This window comes from Apteryx mantelli, chromosome 14 (genome assembly GCF_036417845.1).
Source record: "Apteryx mantelli isolate bAptMan1 chromosome 14, bAptMan1.hap1, whole genome shotgun sequence".
Lineage (NCBI taxonomy): Eukaryota > Metazoa > Chordata > Aves > Apterygiformes > Apterygidae > Apteryx > Apteryx mantelli.
Genome location: NC_089991.1, coordinates 15,999,070 through 16,024,433, shown reverse-complemented (window position 1 = coordinate 16,024,433; position 25,364 = coordinate 15,999,070).

The following is a 25,364-nucleotide window of genomic DNA, read 5'->3' as shown; positions in this document are numbered from 1 at the left end:
TCCTGCAGCAAATCTGTAAGCAGATTGTTGCTAAACATCAACTTGGTTGTATCACTCCCAAGCCTATAGCTAGAATATATCCTGCATTCAATTATAATATTAACAGGCACTGAGCTCATATAAACCGATTCCCTTCCCCTTCACATGAACCTTACACTGATAGAATTCCAGCAGATTCATTATAGTTATCCTTGGTTTATATCAGTATACGTATGAGCAGGAACGATTTTTTATTTTTTCTCCATATGTTGCATATACTGTGACACATACTTATTTATCCCGTCAAAACTTCTTGCATACTTTGGATGACGGCTTGCCAGAAGTCTGAAATCTGCCACTGCAGCTCAGTGAATTAAGTCACTGGCCTCTCATGTGAAAGACGTAGAAAAAAAAAAAACAGTTATTAAATTTAAAATGCTGAGCTAGCTCTGCGTCCTGAACTGAAATCCAACCTTGTGTGTAGTAAAAGGAAATCATTAGATGATTTTGAAATGTCTCAAGTCAAATGGCTTCAATTCATCTCCCGCTGGATATTAGACCCTATCTCATATTCAGTGCACAACTGTTACAACGTAGGCCAGGCAGCTTCCAGGTCTCTGAAGGGACGTGCGGTATAACAGAGATGGATACCGGCGAGCCATTCTGTCCTGATTGCTGCTATTCTGACCAAACCTGAAATTCACTGGCACTGAAGTTAACTGAATGTACACTATTCATCTACATTTGCTTGGCCTATCTCTATAAAATATCTTGGCCCTATGTTACTAAAATACCCTCACAAGGAAAAGAGGTATCTATTAAAAAGCTGAGATGGATGAGCTAGTGTGCAAATATAAGAGAACATTAGCTATTCTGAGTTCATTTCTATCAGTAAGATTAAAGTGAATGTCACCGTATTCTGCTTTTTAAAATGAAATTATATAGGACTCAAAAGTCATTCAAGTTAAGAATGTTGGCTGGGCTTTGCAACAGATTTCATGAAGAGTAAGTGCCCAAATCCTACAAAATATACACTGGACCACATGGTAGCTCTTCATTACAATTCAAAATCAAGCAAATAAAAGATCCCTACTATATTACTTACAATATCACATATAGCAGCTGGCATGAAAAGATTTACACCCCCAATCCTTTAGAACAACATGGACATGTAATCGAGGAAGCAATGGAAACTGATGGTTCTCCAGCCACAACAGTCTTATATTATCTATTATATCTTAACTCCGGATGTAATAAAAATAAGCCATAATATATGTACATTAAAAGCAGAATCTGTCGGTATTTAAGAACAAATACAAAATATGGACATCACAGCCATAAATTGTATGACTTCACACACTGGCTCAGATTATTTACTGATTCGCATCCACTCTTTAGTAGAGATTGATCTTTTGTTTTATTCACCAATGTTCACCTCTTCTTTTAACGAAAAGAGAAAAGTTGCCTGTACTGCAATATATACAAGAATTATCTTAGAAAATCCAAAATTTCTGGTTTCAAGTAAGATGGTGCCTTAGTAAGCACTGTTTAGTGCGAGATGTGTCTCAGTTTCTTCTTTACATCTTTTTGCCTCTAGAGCAATGGCCTAAGCCCAATCCTATTTCTTTTTTATTTGCAATGCAGTTTCTTTGGGGAAGGCATGTTCTCCTAACTTATGAATGCAAAACACAGTATAACTGCAAATGTATATATTTATATGTATATGTAATAAACATGTTATGCCCAGAATTCAGATACTGATGAAAATAGAAAAAGCAAAAATAAGCCTGGAATGCCTGAAGTTTATAAATGCATATATTGACCTCAACCTTAATACATAACACATGCAGTAACCCTGTAAGTATATATTCATACATATACAAAAACATATGTATGAATGTATGCATTTATGTACGTATCATGAGCCTCTTCTGTGGCCTATTGCATGCCCAAACATCATGTGGCATCTCGTGCCAGAATATGCAGCAAATAAGCAGAACTGGATGAAGACCCTACTCACAGTAAGTGAAGCAGCTCCACGCTCGTCTTTTGCTTCCATGAGTGAATTTCACCATGAGGAGTCTACTGACATGTGATTTTTCTGGCAGCTCTATGAAACAAAACCTGTAGTTTCTGTCAACTACACTGTCACAGGGTTCTTTAAAACTTCAGGGACTCATTAGCTGGGTATGTTGCATATTAATAATGATAGAATATCTGGAAAATAACTTCTATGGAGAGGCAATCTTCACTACACTGTCCTCTCCTCACCACAATCCAATAAATAAAATCCAACAAAATAAAGACAGCTACCTCAGAATGATAAGACTGGAGAGATGGAAACATCCACAGGGAAATATCAGTCAGCAGGACAGTGACTAGTCAATGATTCCCTGGATAAATGAGTCATTTGTATTTCTCAGGTAAATCACTTTTTCTTTCCATGATTTTCCATCTTTTCAAGTATTTGTTTACTCAGATTTGAAACACATTGTAAATGTATATTTTTTATTAATATGACCAGCACCATGTACTGAATAGTGACAGCTTATAGTCATTAATTGCTCTACCTAATCCTTAAAAGTCTATTATTTTAAAAAATTAAATTCACTAGCTACAAATATTCAGTACTTGTTTGGCAGTCCAATCAGCATACGGATGTAGGAAATCAAAAAATACAAATGCTATCACCAACTTACTAGATTTAGGGAGTCTGTGGACAATTATTTCTTTTTATATACTGCAGAAAAGCAGCTAAACTGTGAAGTTCTTATAACCCTAAAAAAAATTAAAACAACAATAACAAAAATGCATCAGCAAATATGATTCAACTTCCATTAAGATAAATGAAATGTGAATTGGGCCTTTTCTGAAGCTGAAATGTATATCCTTCTGCTGTATATACATATTTTCTTTTTTTCAATCACTCTTCCGGATAATCTGAAAACACTCCTCTGTGAAGACTTTAGGGAATATGAAAAATAGCCTACAGGCCACTGTCTTACATGCAGGATTGATTTACATCCTCTTCTTTGTACGTTGGCTCCATTAATTGATACAATACTGGATAATAACAATCCACTAATAGCTCTGAATGTGGTTTTAGAGGAAATGGAAAGGTGGAAAGCATTAAACTAATAAACAGGAATGGAACAAGATGTATGCAGTCACAGTAAACATAAAAGGAAAACAGGATTGAAGGTTTATTATGATCCTGACCATTCAATACCACTCTCTCCATCTATTTTCACAAAGGCAATTATAAAATGCCAGTTGAGATGCATACCCATTCCTCTGGAATGAACACAGGTTCTGGATGAACCAAATCCAGAAATCTAAATCCTTTCTACTCTTTGTACCATTGTTAGAATTAGTTCTGAACTAGGCTATTCGCAACATTCTGAAATAGCTGGTCTTTTTGACTTGTTTCATTTGAATATGATCAGAATAATCATCAACTCTGTAACTGCAGTTGTTGTAAAGGAGTTGCAGTAAAGGAACTAGTGGTAGCATTTCTTAACATTTCTCTGCTAGGTGACTAAGTAACTAAAAACGAAAGTCTTTGTTCTTCATTCAGCTAGTTGCTGAATGTAAGAGAGGCTAATCTACCCCGCTGGAGAACTCTGGAGTGTAGCCATAAATTCATTATTTTGATGGGAAGTAGTCATCCAAATTCATCAAGTGCACTGAAAAAATAAAACCAAAAATTGCTAGCAAGCTGTTTAATTTCAGATGCCGAAAAAGTTTTTGTTCAGATAGAGTGAAACTCACTAATGTATAAAAAGACAATTTGAGAAACACTTTTGGGATACAACCAGTGCCTAGGATCCAGGCTCTTCCTTGCCACCAACTAGTTTATATTTTGAGCAGTATCTTGTTTCCTCAGGGATCTATTTAAATCACTGGGAGTATCAACTGAGTAAAGCTCTGCCTACTTGATCCTGCCTCCATGCAAGTAAACCTCACATACACTTTATTAAATTGCTTCGAGCATAATTTCTTTCTTCATTTCATCACTGCATTTAACTTTCTAAGAGATTTAATTCTGTAAGGGTAAGAAATTAATATAACAACTTGTTTTAGAAATCTCTTGTTAATGCACTGATAAGTTCTGTATATACAGCCTTTAAGTTAGTTTATTTGTGCTAATAAATTAAGCTTCAGACCAAGCGAGTACAAATAACTGTTTGTTATTTCATATTTTCCTCCAGATTCCACTGAAATGCTTGAAGAGTTTGTTCTTTACATACAAACATATCAGAAAAGTAACATACTGGAATTCACAGATGGAGAAATTAGGCAAAAGTGCCCTGATCAAGGTCATAAAACAAGTCACTGGGAAATCAGAAAAATAGGCCACACTTCCTGGGCTACTTTTTTAACTGACATAAATAAGCATAACTCTAAGGAAGTTTAAGCTGAGGCACTGGCCTCCACTGAATGGAACCATTTAACCCTATTCTTTTCTTCAATAATTGTGTAAGATATGTAAATGCAAATTTATGTCAAGCTATCAAGTATTATACCATCTAGTAGACACAATTTGAAGTGTCTTCATTTTTAACATTTTGCAGTCTTCTAGCAATACTGAAGATGTGAAAAATAAGCCACTGGAGGAAAGGGATTAATATTGTCATGAGAAAAAAATGAATTAACACCTGAAGGCTGACACAGTCAGAGCTTAATTTGAGACTTATTGCACTAAAAAAATATTGTATTTCAAGTAACTGTGTATACATTGACACTGCGTATACATTGACATATTGGTTTGGTTGCTTTGTGGAATCTGAACAATGATTTATCTAGTCCTGGATTTTGTCTCCCATCGTGATATTTAAGGTGAAGGGGGTAGGATGATATATATGTTACAGCTGTGGAAAGACCTACTAATATAGGAAATTTTAACATAAGTGTTACTGTAAGTAATATAACTGCAGAATACTATGTGATGTCTATCCTTTCTCAAATCTTATGTACTTTGGACTTAATGATATATTCCATCAGTAAATTCCATCAATAAATTCTAAATCCAACAGTTTGGTAATTACCTTTTCACAGAAAAGTATGCAGTCAAATCAAAATTAATTAAAATACACTAACTGTAAGACTGCTTGCAAGCATCAAGGTGAAGATCTGAGCTACTTTTAAAATGCAAACCAAATTCAGAATATTGTTTTAGTTTCAAAAAAATCAATTGCTGAAATATAGTGTGGATGAGCTACACTTCTATCTGAAAGATGTTGTTATACTAAGCAGAACACACAGTTTGCACATCTACTGAGATATTGAATAAATTGTCAGATTTCTCCAATATGTTATTGCAGAAGGGGTAATTCAAATATAGTATTTACAGGGAAATCAATGAGAAACCATTGGTTTGTTTGAGAAAAATGTTTTCTATCAAAAGCAAAATGTATAACTTTTAGTAAATTCAAGAAACTTATTTCGCTCATTATCCTCCTTATCTCTCTCTCTCTCTCTCTCTTTTTTTTTTTAATTGAGGGAAGGACAATTCTGGATAGAGCATAGAATAAAATTTCCATACCAAGGAAAAAAATTCTGCTACCTGTACTTTATTTTCTTAATCACATTGCCTTTTATTCCAGAAAAGCATTACATTGCTCAAATTTAATTACTTGTGTGTTTCTGTATACTTTTTTTTATATTTCTTAAACTCTGTAATAGAGATACCTCACATGAAGAAATACAGTAAAAAATAAAGCTCTAAAAATCTGATTCTCTACAGTAAAGAACTTCAAAGGGTTGAAGGAAGTGATTATTCCCCTCTACTAAGCACTCATGAGGCCACACTTGGGGTATTATGGTCTGTTTTGGGTACAAGAAAATCAATGAGAAGCTGAAGTACAGAAAATGGCCAGTAAGATGGTTATATGATAGAGCTGGGTCGTTTAGCTCACAGAAGAGAAGGACCTGCAGGTGCACAGCAAAAGGACAAGGGGCAAGAGTCCCAAGCTGCAGCAAGGAAAATTCCAATTGGATATATGGAAAACATTTTCCTAGTGAGGATGTTTAAGAACTTCTACAGATTGTGCAGTGAAGGCGTGGATTCTCCATCTCTGAAGAGTCTCAAAATTCAACCAGAAAAGGCTCTGAGCATTTAGAAGCTGACTCTGCTTTGAGCAGGAGAGGTTGAACTAGATGGCTTACGGAGGTCCTTTACAATCTAAATTTTTCTGTGATGCTAGGATTTCAAACCTTTGTGAAAGAACAGAAAATATTGCCAAATCAGAATGGTATGGAAAAAATATTTTTAGTATTTTATATGAATTACCACCTTGAGCTTTGAAAAGTAAACTAATATTGAACAGAACTATAGTAGCTATTCTTCAAGAATTCACAGTACTGAGGTAATAGTGTGAGACACACATTTGACAAAACCCAGGTCATTTTTAAATAGTACTACTAATATAGTTGACTACAAGTGGTAGTGGAATTTTGAGAGCAGATGAGGGTTTTAATTTATATCTGACAACATGCATGTCACATGCTGATAAATGTTATACCCCTTATTGTAATCTGAAAAGAATCAAATTTAAACACGGCAATAACCCTGCTCTAATTAGATGTTAATAACAAGCAGTTAGAAAGGTAATATATATACACACGTATTTCTAGTTACCTTCACTCTTTAATGTGAATTCACAAGGACCATGAAGGTCTGGGAAACCTAAAGCAAGAATGCATGTGCGCAAAAGAAAGTATTAGGGCTGTCTTGAACCACACCTGGAAAAACATCATTAAGATGCTATGTCTTCAAAGAATGCTTATCTGTATCCAAAAAAACTTAGAGATCATATCATGAGAAACAAAAACCTGCAGAAAATCAGCTACCTTAAAGGGTGGGTCCATTTCTATATCAACATAAAAACAGGATAATAGGATGTCAACATAATAAAACCGGAATTTTCTGTGGAAAAACCAATCAACCATTTTATAAGAATCACACAACTTTATCACGTGGAGAACCCCTCAAAGTTCTTACAGCAGAGGTGGACCACCTCTGGACTGTGTATGCAAGACCACAACAAACAGTACTGAATTGTGCAGGCAACCCTTTTCTTCAGAACTTGCTATGTGGTTACTGATACGCTATACTGTGCTGCTACGTATGTGAGTACTGTCTTATCACCATTAAAAAGGAAATACATTTTTAGTATTTGGCCTAATGTTTTGTTCCATGCATTTGCTTGGTTCTGGTTATGCAGCCCTGAGGACTGGCTGTAAAGTCAGGATGAAACAGCCTTTACAATACCTTTGTGAGACACATATGAAATACTCTCCAAACTGAACAGATGGTTAAATTAAAGAACAGAGATTAAGTACTGTTATGATGACCATAATATGAAGTAGAGCTGGGCAAAATACTTTACCAAAGGATCGATTTTTTGGAAACAAATTTATGTTTGAATATATCTAATTGGGTGACAAAACTCAAACTTTCAAGTAAAAAATTTATTTAAGATTTTCAAAGAAAAATAGTTCAAATGTTCAATCTGAAATGTTTTCCTTGGGTTTTTTTTTTTTTTTAAGCTTAACTTCAAAAGTTAAGGAAAAAAAATAACTTTTCTGGTGAGAAAGCTTTTTGGGGTAAGCTTTAGTTTCTTTTGCTAATGTATTAGTTCTGACCAAGCAAAATGTTACGTATTCTCATGACTCCACTATAAGAGAGTTGGCGCCATTTACATCATTATGAAGGATTCTGAAGTATCCTCTAAATCTCTTGCTGGATTAAGGTCAAATTTAAAATACTGTGGCCTACCTAATCAAGAGCTCCAAAGACCTGAAAAGTTATAGTGAAGATTAAGCCACAAACTTTAAAAAAAATCAAGACAAACTTTTCTGATCTAGACATAGTTCATGAGCAATTTTCAATGAAATATACTAGAAATACTTGTCTTACATACAGGAACTAAGATGGAACTGGAGCCTTCCTTGTCTTTTGAAGCAAAATTGTGATCATAGTCTTCCCTGTCTGCCTTTCAACCTTTCTTGATTTACAGACACCCCAGGTTCCTGCAATCTGATTAACAGTTAATATGCAGATTCATTATGCTCTTGCTAGCAACTGCCTTTACCTAACTGCTTATGCTTCCTACTTACTTGAAATTGAGCTGAAGATTTATTCACTTAAAGCAACAGCTTGATTAGCATACAAGTTTCTGCATCAGCCACCCTTCAACCTTAATTTACATTGTCCGCAAGTTGGATATAGATACACTTTAGCCCTGAACTAACCACAAGCTTGCTATTGTCTTTCAGCTGTTTAATCACCTATACTTACTGCAGTCTTTCTGTAAAAAACACCACATTTAGGAACGGGAAACATGCCTAGGCAGGTACAATTAAGTGAAACAGTGAACTCCTGCCTGTTTTATACAACTGCATGAAAATTGAAGATGGTAAAATCTATGTTGCTTGCTTAGGAAAAGATTTCTGCATCAGTGAAAAGGCAGCATTTCCTAGTTTATGTATTTGTTTTTAAAGAAGAAATTTGTCCTGGGTTTAATTCTCAGTTTTCTATTCTTGTTTTATGCAGGTGATACTCCCTTGAAACAAATACAGTAACCTCACTTGGGAAGCTGGACTCACATCTCCTGGAACTCAGATCTCCTATTTTTAAGATCAGCCTTCTAAAATCACATTTGATTACGCAGAACATAAGTCTAATAGAATGTCACTGGAAGGAATTATGAGACCATCTCAAAAAATCATTACATGACCTAATTTGGAGTCCCAATCAAACACACACTTTAATTGCCCCAACATTATTCATATTTATGATGCAGAAATCTATTCACTTCTGTATTCTTTGTTTATACTGTTTCCTTTATGCTTCACTCAAGGAATATAGTTCATATCAGAGCACATTATTTAAGGGATGTTGCAGCTAGAACCATTGCATATATTGGAATCATTTTATTTTTACTTTGCTGATCCTCGTAGTCATTTGTGCATCTTCTGCCTTTTGTAATACTGCAATCAACATGCAATATCCTAATGGTCTAATTAAGCAATGACGACTCAGGCACAAGGCATTTCCTGGGGATTAATGACCACTTGGGAGGAGCTGATGTCCCAAAACATAGCCTAGGGCTATTAGCTTCATTTGTTCATTAATCTTTAGGAAATGCTTCATGGTGAAATTGTTACTTTTATTACAGAATTGAAGAATTAAATATAGAGATAGTTTAAGTTTCTCAGATGATTTCAGTTGGCAAATGTCAGACATTTCTACAGGATTTAATGATCCATACAACTCTTTAAATTCTGTTTCAAGATTATGTTTGTAATCTGGGGTTTTAAAATAGGAAATGTAAAAACTTGTCTCACTGAAACTTCAAGACAAAAAATAAAATATTCAAAACGAAAAGAAGAAGAAAGAAAAAAGAAAGAAAAAGGAAAAAAGGAAAAAGAAAAAATGTAGTACTTAAGTACTACAAAAGTATATATAGACACGTGTTTGGGCAAAGAGGGTTGCTAATGACAGAGAAGCAACTTGCTCCTGGCACTGGATCAAAAGTACAAAAATAGATAAAGAGAATTCAGGGAGTCTTCTCACCACCCTTGATGTTCACCCTCGTATCCAGGCTAAGTCAGCTTGATTTCTTAACTTCCAAAAGACCCACAAGTGCCACCTTTAAATATTTCAAGAATTAACTTCACTGACTCAATTCATTAAACCTACTTTTCGTGCTTCAGTCTGATATAAACATTTATGACATTATGAATGTTATGAAATTTAGAGAATGCATCTCCATGCACAGGTGAGATGCACCCACAGCTAAAGCTAGTGAGAATATGGGTAGTTTTAACAACTGAATTCGAAAAAAAGTAGTTATTTCAATTTTTCGAAATAGGATTCCAGGATTCCCATTCCAAAAGAAAGTTAGAAATTCCAAAACATTTTCACTGCATACGAGAATGAAGCATCAAAAAATCCCGCTAAACAAATTCCAAAATGTAATTTAAAAAATTCACACAATGTCTCATTTAAACGTTTGAAATAACATGGATAAATCTTCTAAGTTAGAAAGACAACAGTCTTAGTTCACAGTTCTTAGCCACACGATTCTGAGTTTAAAAGGCCAGTTTCTAAGCCTAAATCCAAGTCAACAATTACCAAATCATGCTGTGAAGACAGAAAGCTTGAAGCTGTAAATTACTGCCTCATACTGGGGATCTCAGGGTTTTGGGACTCCTGACTGTACAACATTTTTCATGATGAGCTCTAGGGAGGAGGGAGATGAGCTGGCAGAATCTTCTATGTGAGCAGATTTACTGAAAGAGAAGCATCCCTAAAGAACATGCTTATTTTATCTGTATTATAACTGAAAAATGTTGAGCAACACAATTGTTATGGGTAAACGCGACAAATTGACAACCACTCGGGCCGGGTTGCATAAATTCCAATTTAATAGAATAATTGAGCAAGTCACAAGTAAGCAAAACAGCGCTGGGCGGCCGGGGAGTCTCCTGCTCCACCAACGGCGCGCGCAATCCCCCGCTCACAGTCCCCTTATATGCCTGTAACTTCTGTGGTTGCACCGGCTGTTGCTGGGGGGGGTCGGGATGAAAGCTGGGGTCTTCCTCTGTGTTGTACGTGGTGCCTTTCAGGTCACGTGCATACATTTCACAATGCAATATCGCTCTGCTGGCTCAGTACAATCATTGTGGTGATAGCCGGTACTTAGCGCCTAGTTTCATGATAAAATCACTTCACGAGTTGATGTAACAAATTATTACCTATCACAATCCCCCCTTTTTGTTTTGGTCCTTTTTAATTTGTTCATCAAATCGAACAACAGCCTCCTGTGCCAGGGGGAGCATAGGGTTATGCTTACTCTCATCTTCATTCAGTTGTTCATATTGACTTCTTATCAACAGTAGGTGGGCAGCTTCGAGTCTGCTTTTAGCTAAGTTATTTATTCTATTTACTATACACGGTCCAAAGGTCAACACAAGTACTAATAAAGCCAATGGACCCGCGATTGTAGACAATAGGGTTGTTAGCCGGGGAGAATGACTGAACCATGATTCATACCACCCTTGCTGGGCTTCTCTTTCCTTTTTACGTCTTTCAAGGCCTTCTCTCAGTTTCGCCATAGTATCCCTGACAACTCCTGTATGATCTGCATAAAAGCAACATTCTTCTCCTAGGGCTGCACACAATCCTCCCTGTTGTAAAAATAAAAGGTCCATCCCTCTTCTGTTCTGTAACACCACTTCTGATAGTGATGTTAACGACTTTTCTAAGGCGGTGATGGATTTTTCTATTCGTTCTAAGTCCTCGTCCACAGCTGCCCGTAGGGTGCTAAGGCTCTGCTGTTGTATCACTAAGGAGGAAATTCCGGTTCCCGCTCCCACTGCCCCGAGGCCCAGTAAGGTGGCTATAGTAATCGCGGTGATTGGTTCCCTCTTTACTCGGACCGGGTGAGGGGTGTCCCAATGATCGTACATCACTTTTTCCGGATGGTACAAGATCCTGGGGACTACTTCTACTTGTATACAATATTCTCGGGACTCATTAAGCACCCTTAAGGAGACACAAGGAGTCAGGCCGGTTTTTGAGCATATCCATCTAGTTCCTTTGGTGGGAATAGCCCATCCATTTTTAGGGATGTGGTTTTGCAATGATATAGATCCACACAGCTTTTTCTTTGATTTTGGCACTTTGCCAATACACATTCCTATTCCTGTAACTTGCTTCATAGTCAATCCCTTCTTCTTATCTTCCCATTGACACTGTGAAGCTGGATCATTGCTTAAGGTATATGTCATATTTACTCCTATTGCTTCATAAAAAGGGGGTCTTATGTCGTAGCATAACCAGCAATGGGTAGTTATACTAGGGGTTGTAGCATTTAATACTTTGTAGGTTGCTTGCACAACCTTCCACAGAGGATTGTCTATCCTCTCTGTGGCTTTACTTTCTGAGATTACAACAGTATCTTTCGAGGTGGGGTGATTCATAGGAATACTTGTCGAATTCATGATCGCACCCGTTGGTTGGATTCTTGATTCTACTCCCTTAACAACTAAATTCGGCCCTATTGCTTGAGGAGTAGGTCGCACACTTTCTTTCTTTATGAAAATTAATCCACCCCTATCGGTCCCGGTCTCCCAGTACCGGACTCCCCAGGTCTTTCCCAAGAACCATCCCGGATCTTCCGGACGGGTGATATTTATCATTAAATATTTACAAGTTCCCAGGGGGGTATAGTGGGGACTTCCCCGATACCCCAGCTGGAAATCCTCTTTAGGGGGGATACACCCAGAAGGCCCCCATTTTACTGATAAAAACTTATCTGATCCTGCTCCTGGAGTCCAATCAGAGGCTATAGTTTCACATCCCCAATAAGCACAATAATAAGAGTTTACAGTATCCTTGCCCAGGATTAGAACTAGGACAAAAGTAAAACCCCATATGATCTAGACATGGTTCAATAGGCACCAACTCACATAAAGTAGCTGTGAATGTAGGACTCCCGGGTACACTTCGTACTTGGATCACTGTTTGATCCTCCCACCTTATTAATGACCACTTAAGGGGTTGGTGTATATTATGTTCCCCCTTTGATTCGTCTTCCTAATAAGCCTAGCACAATCATCTTCCAGAGGAGTAGTGGACCCATGGCTGGGCTAACGGATATTTTACGAACCCTTAATGCCTTGGAGGGGCGATCCGTGATGCCAAGTGTCTCTGGGACTTTAAAGAGTCTGGGCCTTACAATTTTGGGTATCCCTGCTTAGGAGGTGGCTTGTCGGCCTCGATCCCCACAGTTTCTATACGTCTCTGTCTCCTCTGCCTACTCTTTTGCTCAGAGCAGCAGGGTGCACCGTCTTCTCGACAGCAGCCGTATTCTTCAGGGGAACCTCCTGTATGAGCTTTTTGGATTTTTAAAGGCTTCCCAGTTCTCCAGAGTGACACTCAACATACGGCACGGTCCACCTACAATTGGTGTTTTCAATTTTGGCCTTATGTGATCGGGGTGGTTGGCGTAGGTACAACCTTTCTCTGGTTGTACCCCTTTAGCAAAAGCTTCCCACCATTCCACCGATCTTTTCTTGAGATCCCTTTTTAATGTCAAATGGGTCAATTTGCCATAACAAAGGCGACAACTGCCACTAGGGAGGTACCCGTGCTACCAATGAGTCCACTACTTCTCTTTACAAATCCTATATTCATAACACACAAAGGGATAACAAATACAATGTGAGGTTTTACAAAATGTGGTCTTACTTATCGAGGTTTCTAGGTTTCTTCTTAAAGGTTACTTTTAAATTGTCCGGGTTTCCAAAGGCTTCCCATGATGATTCTGAGATCGGCCCTTTAATTCTGCTGGCATGTGTCCATCCTCGCTCTGCGGTGCGAATAGCAGTGTCTGTGGTAAGCAAGACAAGGAAAGGTCCCTCCCAGTGGGGAGTCAAGGATGAGTCTTTCCAGGTTTTAATTAAAACCTTGTCTCCAGGGTTAACTCGGTGAATGGCTACATCTAATGGAGGTCTCTGTACTATTAGTCCTTTCTTTATCAATTCTTGTCTTCTCTTCATAAGCTCTGTAATATATTTCTGTAATAATCTCTCTTCTGCTTTAGGATGTTCTTTTGGTATTTCTAAATCGTATGGCATCCCATATAACATTTCAAAAGGGGAGACTCCTGTGTCAGTTCTGGGCTGAGTTCGTATATTCAACAAGGCTAAGGGTAAACACTTGATCCAATTCATCTGGGTTTCCATCATTAGCTTCGTTAACTGTTTTTTTATTTCCCCATTCATCCTTTCTACCTTTCCCGAACTTTGAGGATGCCAAGGAGTGTGATGCTCCCACTTGATCCCTAAAGGATCTAATGTTTCTTTAATGACTTTGGATGTGGCCCCCTGTCTGAGTCTATGACCGATACATTCCCATACCGGGGTATGATGTTTTCTAGCAATATCTTGGCTACCGATTTCGCAGTAGCTCGGGCTACGGGAAAGGCTTCTATAAAGTAAGTTAAATGATCTACTATAACTAATAGGTATTTATACCTGCCCACTTTCGGGAGTTCTGTAAAGTCAACCTGTATTTTCTCAAATGGCCTCTTGGCTATTGATCGTCCCCCTGGGACTTTTTCTCTGAGGTGCTGCTTGTTAACCTTCTGACAGGTCAAACATTCTCCCACTAGTCTTTTTGCTATGTCATATATTCCAATGCACATATACGTGGTTCCAAACTGGTCTACTAATGCTTGCACTCCCCAATGAGTCTGTCGGTGGAATTCTTTCATGATTCTCCAAGCCACACCTTTGGATACAATTTCTCTATCATCGGGCAACACCCATTTACCTTCTTTTTTCTATGGCTCCTATCTGTCGTAATTTATCTGTTTCCTGTTTAGTAAAACTCATCCTGGTATCCAGCTTATCTTGGCCCTCCTTTCCTTCAGACAATAGGTGTAAAGCTGCCTTTCTTGCCTCTTCATCTGCTAGATTATTTCCCCTTATGTGGTAAGATGTGCCCTTTTGATGGCCCCTAACGTGTACTACCGCGATTCTCCGAGGTCCCCTCAGAGTTTCTAAAGTTTTTCTAATTAATTTTTCGTGCACTAAATTCTTCCCTTGCGAATTAATCAGTCCTCTTTCTTCCCATATTTTCCCAAATGTATGTACTACTCCATAAGCGTATTTAGAGTCGGTGTATATAGTCCCTATTTTGCCTTTTAAAATTTCTAAGGCTCTAAAAACCGCATACAATTCACAAGCCTGGGCCGACCAAGTTTTGTCTAGGGGCCCTGATTCTATTAACTAACCATCATATCTCGGCCCAGTAAATTATATTCAGCTTCGGGAACTAATAAAAAGGATCCCACACTTAATCGAGAGTCTGATTCTATTTCCACATTTTTAATTACTGGGACCTTAAAGGGTTCTCCTTTAACTCCTATCACTTGTAGTTTCTCTGGGGATGGTTTACACCCCCAGGGTACCGTTTGGACAGTAGATCTTTCTGCCCCAGAATCCACAAGGAATTCTACTTCTTGTCGCTGGGGACCCAATTTCAATTTTATCAAGGGCTCGGTTCCTTTATGAGTCCCCAGCAGATAGAGCCCCTGACCCCCCTAATCTTCTTGGAACATTTGCTCATCCTGCATTCGCTTCCTGCAATTCCTCTTCAGATGCCCTTTCTTCTGGCAATAAAACACTCAACCTGCCTCAAGTCCCTCATCACGACCTCTCTGGGTTGTCCTTCTTGGTGAGGTGGCTTTCTTTTAGGTCCGTTATACGACCTAGGAGGTTGCGCCTGGATCCCTCTCTGTCCTTCTCGGACTGCTGCCACCAGAATCTTTGCCTGCCGCCGATGAGTTTCCTCTTCCCTTCGCACATGCACTTTCTGAGCTTCCCTCAGCAATTCATCCAGTCCTCTATCTTGCCAATCATCTAACTTCTCTAACTTCCTTCTGGTATCTGGAAAGGCCTTTGCTACAAACTGTGTTTTCAATAGAGCCTGTCCCACAGGGGTACTGGGGTCTACCCTGGAATAAAGTTGCAGGTTTTTCCTAAGTCTCTCAAGGCATTCTGTTGGTGTCTCGTCCCTTTTTTGTTGTTCCATGAAGGCCTTATTAATATTTTGCCCCCTGGGAACAGATTCCCTGATTCCCTGAACTATTATCTACCTAGATCGGACATATGTGTCCGATGCTCAGCATTCTGATTGTCCCCGTCCGGCCGTTGGGTGGGCCATTTGATATCTGCTGTGGGACCTTGTTGGTGCTGTTGATCCCAAATCCGCATCCCAGCCCTACGGATCATTTCCCTTTCTTCCACTGTAAATAATATGCTTAAGATGGATTGTAATTCCTCCCATGTATAAAGGCTAGGTCCCAAAAACTGATCTAGTTTTTCAGCCACCCCTAAAGGGTCTTCTAATAAATTCCCCATTTCCTTCTTAAAATCCCGTACATCCTCTGAACTCAGGGGCACGGACACAAAACCCATCCCTGGTTGCGGTCCTCCCATGGGGAGTTCTCGCAAGGGGTACAGCTGATCAGGTCGCCCACCTCCCCTCGTTTGACTCCTCGTGACCCTTCGGGTTTCTTCTGGGGAACTAGGAGGGTCTAGATCCCAGTCCGGGGTTGTTGGGGGGGGGGCTATGAGGAGGGGCTGGTATTGGGTTTTGAGCTGGAGCTGAGGGAATATAGGGGGGAGGAGAAACGGGAAGTTCCTCCAATATTTTGCTTTTCTTCCTCGAACCCTTCTCTTTCAGGGTAAATATCATGGTCCGAGTATCTGGTCTTATTCATAAACTAGCATACTCACTTTCTTCTAAACTAAAGGGCTCCTTTGAATTCACATATATATTTGGGGCCTGACATATCCATTTTCAAAAGACCCGTATATTGGCCAATAAAGGGGGTCTCTTCTAATCTGCTTCCCACCCCATACTTGCATGCAGCAATGTACCATTTTCTCTCGACTTTTGCCTTTTCGGGAGGGCCAATCGTTCCAATACTTAATCATTAATCCTAAAGGGCTATCGACTGTAAAGCCCTCTATGGGATCAGAAGACTTGCTCTTTTTCTGTCCCATCTTCCGGAGCACACACACACACGCTCAATCGCTCCCCTAGGTCGTGGCCCACGCCCTCGCGGACAATGGGAACCGCACTACTGTAGGGTCCGCTCTCGCTTCGTCCCTTGGGGACGTCTCACTTAGACGTGCTCCGGGGATCCCACCCCAACCGAACGGAACCACTTACCAATACTTTACTCAATCCTGAGTCTTCGTTCGGATCTTCGTGCACAAAGTTTACGGGATACTGCAGTTCTTTTGCTTACTTGTCCTGATTTAGGGTTCGGAAATACAGGTTCTGGTAGGGGAACTATCCACTCAGGGGCCATCCGAAGACGGGATGGGGCGCCTCCCCTGAGTCAGAGTCCCGAAACCAGGGAAGCCTGTATCCGAGTCACGGCACCAAATTGTTATGGGTAAACACGACAAATTGACAACCACTCGGGCCGGGTTGCATAAATTCCAATTTAATAGAATAATTGAGCAAGTCACAAGTAAGCAAAACAGCGCTGGGCGGCCGGGGAGTCTCCTGCTCCACCAACGGCGCGCGCAATCCCCCGCTCACAGTCCCCTTATATGCCTGTAACTTCTGTGGTTGCACCGGCTGTTGCTGGGGGGGGTCGGGATGAAAGCTGGGGTCTTCCTCTGTGTTGTACGTGGTGCCTTTCAGGTCACGTGCATACATTTCACAATGCAATATCGCTCTGCTGGCTCAGTACAATCATTGTGGTGATAGCCGGTACTTAGCGCCTAGTTTCATGATAAAATCACTTCACGAGTTGATGTAACAAATTATTACCTATCACACTATCAATAACTTTAATAATATCAGACCTCCTTCTTCTAGAAAAAGTCTGTTTTGGCAGCAAAGGCAAACTTCAGTGACGTGCAGGCACTCTGCTAGCTGTCCAGGCATAGGCAAATTTCAGGCTGAAAAATCAAGATTTCATCCAAAGTCACTGAAACTAAATACAATCTTTTTCCAAAAGTCAGAGGATTTTTGAAAATGGCATTAAATGAGAATAACGTTCAAGAAGAGGTTTTGCTTTATCCTCTCAGTACCAAATAATTACAGCTAACAGGAGGATGTTTTGTTTATAATAGGCTTCCACTGTAACTGCTAAATCACCCTTTTGCCCAAACAAATAGGAAAAAGAATAGCATTATTTTAGACATGACAGAACATAAAGGGAAGATAAGCTCCTCGTAATCAATACAGTCACAACACTGCTGACAGTTTCTTTTCTTTCTTTTGTTCTTGTGTCAGACACCTTATGACATGCTAACAATGTTCTTGGTTACAATGTGAAAAAAATCCCTTATTCAGATCCATAGCAGACCTGCATATATTACTGTGTAACATAATCTCTTGGTGGAAGACAAGAAATTAAGACTGGAATTTTCACAGGAGATTTAGGTAGTTTGGTGACAAAACTCCATTAAGATTAGTCAGGTGGTTATTCCTTTACAGCTCTCTGAAAATGCCACCAGCATTGCCTCCTGTCTATGATTAGACGTCTTTGCTAGCTTGTAGAAGGCAAGTGTTCCAAGGTTTTAGCCATTGTACCTAATTTGGAACGGTGAGCAGACACTTTCCAAGGTAGCTGGCAATACCGCGTTAGATAACAAACACTATTCTGTGAGGCTCAAAAGGATCCCAACTAGTATGTGTTTTGTAGTTTGCTGCAAATCTGGAAATACTGCAGTTTTTCAAGCACAGCAGTCTCTGTTGTTCTGGTTGTTTGGTGGGGGGGGAGGGTTGTTGTTATTTTGATTTATGTCTGCTCATTTATCTGAATTTAAAAGTGAGCTCTATACGGTGCTACTGAGAGCACCATAAAAGAGCAGAATTATTCAGAACTGAGGCTACCAATGCTAGCTGATCTCTCTGAAACTCAGTACTTTTACATTTGCCTAGTATCTAGATACAGCAGGAGCAAAAAACATTGTACGTATGAAATATTCTATTTAACTGTAATAAAACAAAGGAAATTAGCAAGGCATAATTAGCTCTAGCCTTACTTGAGGTAAAAAAAGGCAACAAAAAGCTACTATTTCAACTGTGGAAAATCGAACAGGTGATTTCATAGCACATCAGATGACATCATTACTCTCTCCAGATAAATGCCTAAGTGTTTGCCACATTAATGAGCCACCGGATAAAAACGCTTCTCTGGGCTCTATGGAAAGATCAATACAGAGAAAAAGATGTTATACAGGTCCTGTGTTTTATTTTTGGAGAACCAGTTAATCAGCATAATAAGAATGAAGGTCAAATTTGGGGAAAGAACTCTTACACAAGCTTCAGACCTTAATAAACATTGCAAGTACATTATTGGTATTGCACATTTATCAGGCAAACTATTCTGGATATGCAATGTCAGAAATTACGAAAAGGGAGACAACTGCTTACAAATCATTCTTTTAAAGTTGCGTCTCCTGTAACAAACTAATATGAAGCTAACAATATTGAAAAAATTGTCATGTTTCACTGTAATGATGGAAGTGAATATATTAACATTACAGAGCTGTTAAGAGCTTCCTACCATTTCAGAATTGTAGTGATAAAGTCTTGAGAAAAAGGGCTTCATGAATTTACCAGGAATTTAGTTTTCCCTAATGCAAGGAGTCTCCCAAGAAAATATTTCTAGAGATCTAATTCACTGTCTCTTTCTCCACAATCAACAGATGTGTAATTTGAGTCACTGTGTATTGCCAGTGGTGCAGAAAGCTGGGATTCTTGCCTAATGAATGACACAGTAGGTGCAAGAAGAAAATGAACAAATAAAAAAATAAACAAATAGTCCACTAGAGACACCCATGTATTGACCTGAATTGGATACAGAGTCCATGGCAGTGATAGTAAAGATGAGGGACTACATTCTTTTCCAAGAATGCTTTAGAGTAACCCTAGAGCTGTGGAGTAATCAAGAAAAGTTGGGATGCATGTATGTGCTTGTTATTCCTATGATCAGTAATGGATAAAAGCTGAAAATGATCTTCTGCCCATTTTCTTTCCTTCTTACCCTTTCTGAAACTAGAAAAACAAAAGTAAAAAAAAAACACCCTCAGAGATTCCCTAATACATAGTTGGTGATACTTCCTGCCCAGAAATGCTTGATACACACAGGGCAAATCAATACTCAACAAAATCAATGGGATTATTCAGACAGCTAGCCCTCACCCAAGTCAAAAAGTTTCAGTCTACAAGAGTGAAGCAACTGCTCCAGGTGGATCTGACAGAATGTGTATGTGCCACTGCCTTCCCTCAGGAACCACCCAAAAATATCTCCCTCTTTCTTTCCTGGCCTTAAGAAATCACACAGCAGAGCCAAATGAGAGCCGCTGCTAATCTTTTCCGGTATGCTCAAAAGAAAGAGAGCAAGCTGCTGCAACATGACTCGTGCCCAAGCATAGGCTCAACCATATCAATAACAGTATAGAAATGGTCAAGGTTCATACTGCTGATCTTAACAGATGTTCTGCATCCTATCTGATGCTCTCTAAGCAGAATATACTTGCTATAGAAAAAGTGTATTGTTAAACTGCTAGGGTTGTTCTTATTAATCTGCTCCCATTTGTTTTCTTCAAGTGCAATAATACTTTTGATTTCAAGGGTGACATTCAAATGCCACCATCCCAAGGACTAAGCGAAGAACATTTAAGCATAAACCAACATTTCTGGGATTTGCAGAACTTTCTGTTAAGTAAATAGGGCCCTTGTGGCTTATCAGCCATTGGTGTGTTCAGCTCCCTAAACTAAGAGAATTGAGGGGATTAAGTAGAGGAGAAATGAAATGCACCTAATTAATTCCCCAGATCCCTGCAGATTATATGGCATGTTTGCAACAGCAGGCAATTGTGACTGAAATTAATAATGCATACGTACAGCAGTGATGTTAAGCTGTGATGCTAAAAAAGTGGTGCCTTTTTTTCTAATATTTCCTATTTCCCCATGCAATATCATTGATATGTTAACAGAAGCTATTACACTTCAGAATTTTTCATCTTTTTATTACAATTTTTTCTACATCATCCTTTTTTGTACATATATATCTAAAACAGAGTTGTCTCAGTCTCTGACTAGCAGAAGAAAAAAGTTATGGAGGCAAATGGGGTAGGAAAGGAAAGAAAAGATATTATTTATCCTTGTAAAGTTGTTATGTTCTGTCTTTGTACTGTTTGTTTCTCTACTCTCTCTTATGCTTTGTTTTTCTCTGATTCTTCATCCATTCCATAAAATATCAACAAGATAAGACTTCATATTCTGCTCTCAGTGACAGAGATATAGACTTAGAAAAACTCAGAGGAGCTGAAAAGACTTTATCTGGATTTAAGTGCAGAAAAAAGCAGAATCCAACTTGAGATTTCAGGGGGGAAAAGAGGGAGAAGATAAATAAAGAAGACTAGTTCCAGCAAAAGGAAAATGAAGAAAGTTTGAATTGGTGAAGGTTTAAAATGAATTTCATATTGTAGTTCCTTTTTCTACTCCATTTTAGAGGATGTGATTTAGTTGGCTCTATATATTGTCACTTCATAATAGGGAGGAAAAAATATGCTGCTAATGGACCAAATTACAGAAACTTTTGAAAAATGATCTTCAGGAGAAGATTACAGAAAGCTTTCTCTATAAATTCATATAATGTCTTCAGAGTTCTACTGCTATATATCTTTTCAAAACACCTAAATTGAAAATCAGTATTTCAATATGCTTATACATAATTCTGCAGTTCCAGTCCCTTTATAGGAATGTATGTGAGGTGACTCTGCCTGTGTCCTGATTATAGTTATAAGAACAGGTTTTTCATTAACAGGGAGTATAAACAAGTATCTTTCCTTGTTCATCCATCCTCTTCTGCGGCCCTATCACATGCCCTCATCTACAGAATTTAAAAGCCATTAGGGATGAAGATTATTTTCCTATGAGAGCCCTCTGTAATACTATTGCCAACACATCACTGGTAAGTAGAAAGATTTAAAAGTAGAATTTCAAATAAAGGGGTCATATAGCTCTGGAAAATATTAGGAGAAAAAGTCACAGATTGACAGGAAATCAAGTGCTTTTTAATATCTGCTGCTAACAAGGAAGGTAGTTTGAATGGACCACAGAGAAGGACAGATAGGATTTCAACATCAGTACTGTGTGAAAATCACTCAACTACACCAGCTCCCATAAGACAAAATGATTCAGTCTGAAACCTCTCAATCATTTAGCATAATACTGGAAGTAAATAGATTGTAACAGACAGCTGTCACAGGATCAGAGTCTTCTGCTTTGGAAATAAACATTTTGGGATTGCTCCAGTAGTTATTTTCCATAAAAGAGATAATTATAAAATAAATAATTGGTTTTACTATGGCATATATGCGGCAGCAAGAAACCATTACTTGGTGACATTTTATTTCACCGACATTATCTCTAAAGGAAAAAGAAAAGAAAAAAGGGCTGAATACTTGTGGATCTGACTGTCTGGCATACATTCCATTTAGTAAAATAGCAGCCGCTGCCTGACAACTCATACTGCTCTTATAGAGGAAATCAAAAGACAATAAACTAATACTATGCAGTTGTCCTCATCTGCATATTTCTAGGCTTTCAACACTTCAGAATATCCCTCATATAACCACCCCATATAAAACCCACATTTTTTTTTAAATCTAAAAATTAAAAATAAGCACGCTACTTAGATTTTGCATCTTAACAAAAGTCTGACAAAGTCTAAAAAAGTATTTGTTGAGACATTTTTATAAGGGTGATCAATGAAATGCGTGACTAAAAATATCAACAAAACCACAGAAAACCCATACCATTTAAAACCCTGTCCCCCAATATTTCCTTTCCACTAGCACTATTATAATTTAGCAGTTTCAAAACCTTGAGATGCATGCCAGCAATTCCACCATTTTTGAGAAATGCTGAGTTATTTTGATTTTTTTTCATTTTCAAGCCTGAATAAACCACAAAAGCTACACTACATTTACTTCAAAATTGTCAAATGCTATCAGATTTCATATGCCTACTACCCAGATCCTCCAAAAAAAAAAAAGATCTACTAAAATGTATAACTCAAATTAAACTGAAATTCAATCTGCCTTAAAAAGTGCATGAAATTCAGACAACCTGCTTAAGGCCTGTGTACTAGAAAGGAAAGGTATGTGTGGTCCTGACCACAATAACCTCTCTCCAGTGGCAGCCACAACCCATAAAAGATAGGTGCATTGTGAGAGGTGGAGTTGTCAGTCAGATTCCTTAGAAATGCAGTTCTCAGCTTTCGTTTGTTCCAGTTTGGGGTGGAAATCTGGACTGAATCACATTTTGTTACAGATGATTTGTCCATTCCTATTTGTCATCAGCTATTGCAAAACAGACACACAAAAAGCTATGATTCATTTCTTGACAGGTGAATGCCTTTCAGTTCACCTTTAATTTAGTTACTTTAAGTTAGTACTGTTCATATAACAAGACAGGCTAGCAATTTCATACACCTTTAGATCTTCTCCATTAACTGCTTACAGAGACTTGTTTAAGCATCTGTTTAGCTCATATAAAGCACCTGAAGACATATCAGGTTGAGCCAACCATCTACTAGAAATCTGCATAATAATTTAACAGTGAAAATGTTTCCAAAGGGAAATACATGTAGTATGACCAAAGTATTATGCAAATTTTGTTTTTACAGTGATTTAGCCCTGCCATAATATCTTATGCCATTATACAAGCAGTGCATTAAGCCATGTCATTGCTGACAAAAGCAGACAGGAGCTGGACCAGATATCCTGCAGCCTCAGCCTGAATGTATGGATGCCTTAGGGGCACACTACCTATTAATTTAAAATTCTAAAACTAATTATGTATGTCAGGGTGACCTCTTTCTAATCTACATTCATCACAGAACACAAGCCTTCTGTCTCCGTTGTTCCCATAATAAAATAGCTGTTGATAGACTTATATAATTGACTGTATCTGAAGTGGACTCATATCATGGTGCTACATTCAAATTGTATGTAATCCCAGTTGAATAAAGATAAGCAAAATAATCCAAATATCTCAAGTAATTAACTTTGGAGGTTTCATAGTAACATCAGAAAAAAAGTACTACCCCAAGCTTAAAAACAATGTTGCAGAGTATATAGAAGTCACATTCATTGCAGAGTTATCAAGAAACTATTTGCAACATTTAAAGACGCATGTAGAGGCATATGCACTTCTATTTATTTATCCTATACATAGCTTGACATGTGTTAGATATACATTGATGAAACATGCACCTATACAGAAACCCTAGCAAGGTCCCTGAATCTGACAATGGGGTTTTTAGAGGTGCCTAAAAGAATTAAATACCTAATTCTCACTGAATTCTAATGGGAACAGAGAAGCAAATCCCCCTTAACACTTTAATAACACAAGGATTTTGGTAGAACATGCATCTTCTGCTGGTTCTCTACTCACAGTATAATAAAACACATAGAAAAAGAGCTGCCCTCTTCTCCAGTTACCTGAAAGAATTCCTTAGAGCTGCTCTTAGTCACATTACTCTAAGAGAGGTCACACTGCTTAGTAGATCTGCTTAGAAACATTCTATTTATATGCCCTGCTCTGGATACTAAAACGGTGAAATTCCAACATAGTCAAGTTTCTCTTTCTTTTGCACTGTTATTTTTAGTGAGGCTTGGAATCATGGGAATCCCCACGCCTTTAAAACCATTTAGGCAGTGTTTCTGGAACTGTTCAGCTCCGTACACCTGCTCACTTTCTGAGCAGTCCCATAAACTTCAGCCGAGCTGCTCAGATACAAGTTTTCATAGAACAACATTTTCGCTGAAGAGCTTTAAAAAGCAGCACTGAAAAAAATCTAACAACTTTACAGTATTGCATGTTTGAATAAGGTGAAATCAAAAGCTTGCTGTTAAACAGAGACTGATATTTGAAATACCCTAGCCTGGAAAGCACATGTATTCTAAGTAGACCTCAAAGTTGCAATACAGACTGTGGTACAATATGCAATAAGCAATCAGCAAAGCAAACCCCGTAATAATAATATGGGGATACATGACATATATATCTCTTTTTGATGCACTATTGAATATCTAGTGTCCAAGAACAGAGAGTTTAGTGAGAGAACAATTCATCCGCTTTTCCCATTGAAATATGCGAACAAGATTCAGCTTAAAGGTAGAAAATATGTTTATACATGAAAATAAATATCCTGAGGTATGCATGCTATTGCTTTCCTCTCTTTTATTAGTGATATTAATTTCAATTGTAAGGAGTATATTAGATGTCTTTTAAAAACAATCCCCAAAGCAGTCAATTTAGTAAGAATGTGTAGCCCTGAGGTGGGGAGGAGAAGGCAGTATTAACTGATCTGTTTGATATTATCCCATAAGCATTTGGTCTAATCAGTTAAAAGCATTAGGATATGCGAAAAATAAGTCAACAAGAACTCCTATGATAGATCTATGAACTATGACTGTAAAACAGCTACATACCTAAACCAAACCAAATTTTTCCCATTTCTACAAATAAGCATCTTATTCACTGAATCAGTTCTATTCTGAAGTAATGTTCTTCAGTTTCTCTCCTATTTGCAGCCTGTTTTTTTTCCATAATTTATTTATGCCACTAATTAAATATTCAGATTTACTGCTTCACTGAAATGCATTCATTTGCGCAGGAGAGTGCTCCATTAGAAACTGCTTCCTATGGAAATGATGGGCATTCCAGTTCTCAAAGACTTCATGCTACTCCAGAAAATATGCTTCATACAAACATAAGTTATTTGGCTTAACAAAAACGTAGCAGGGTGAAGTTCTGC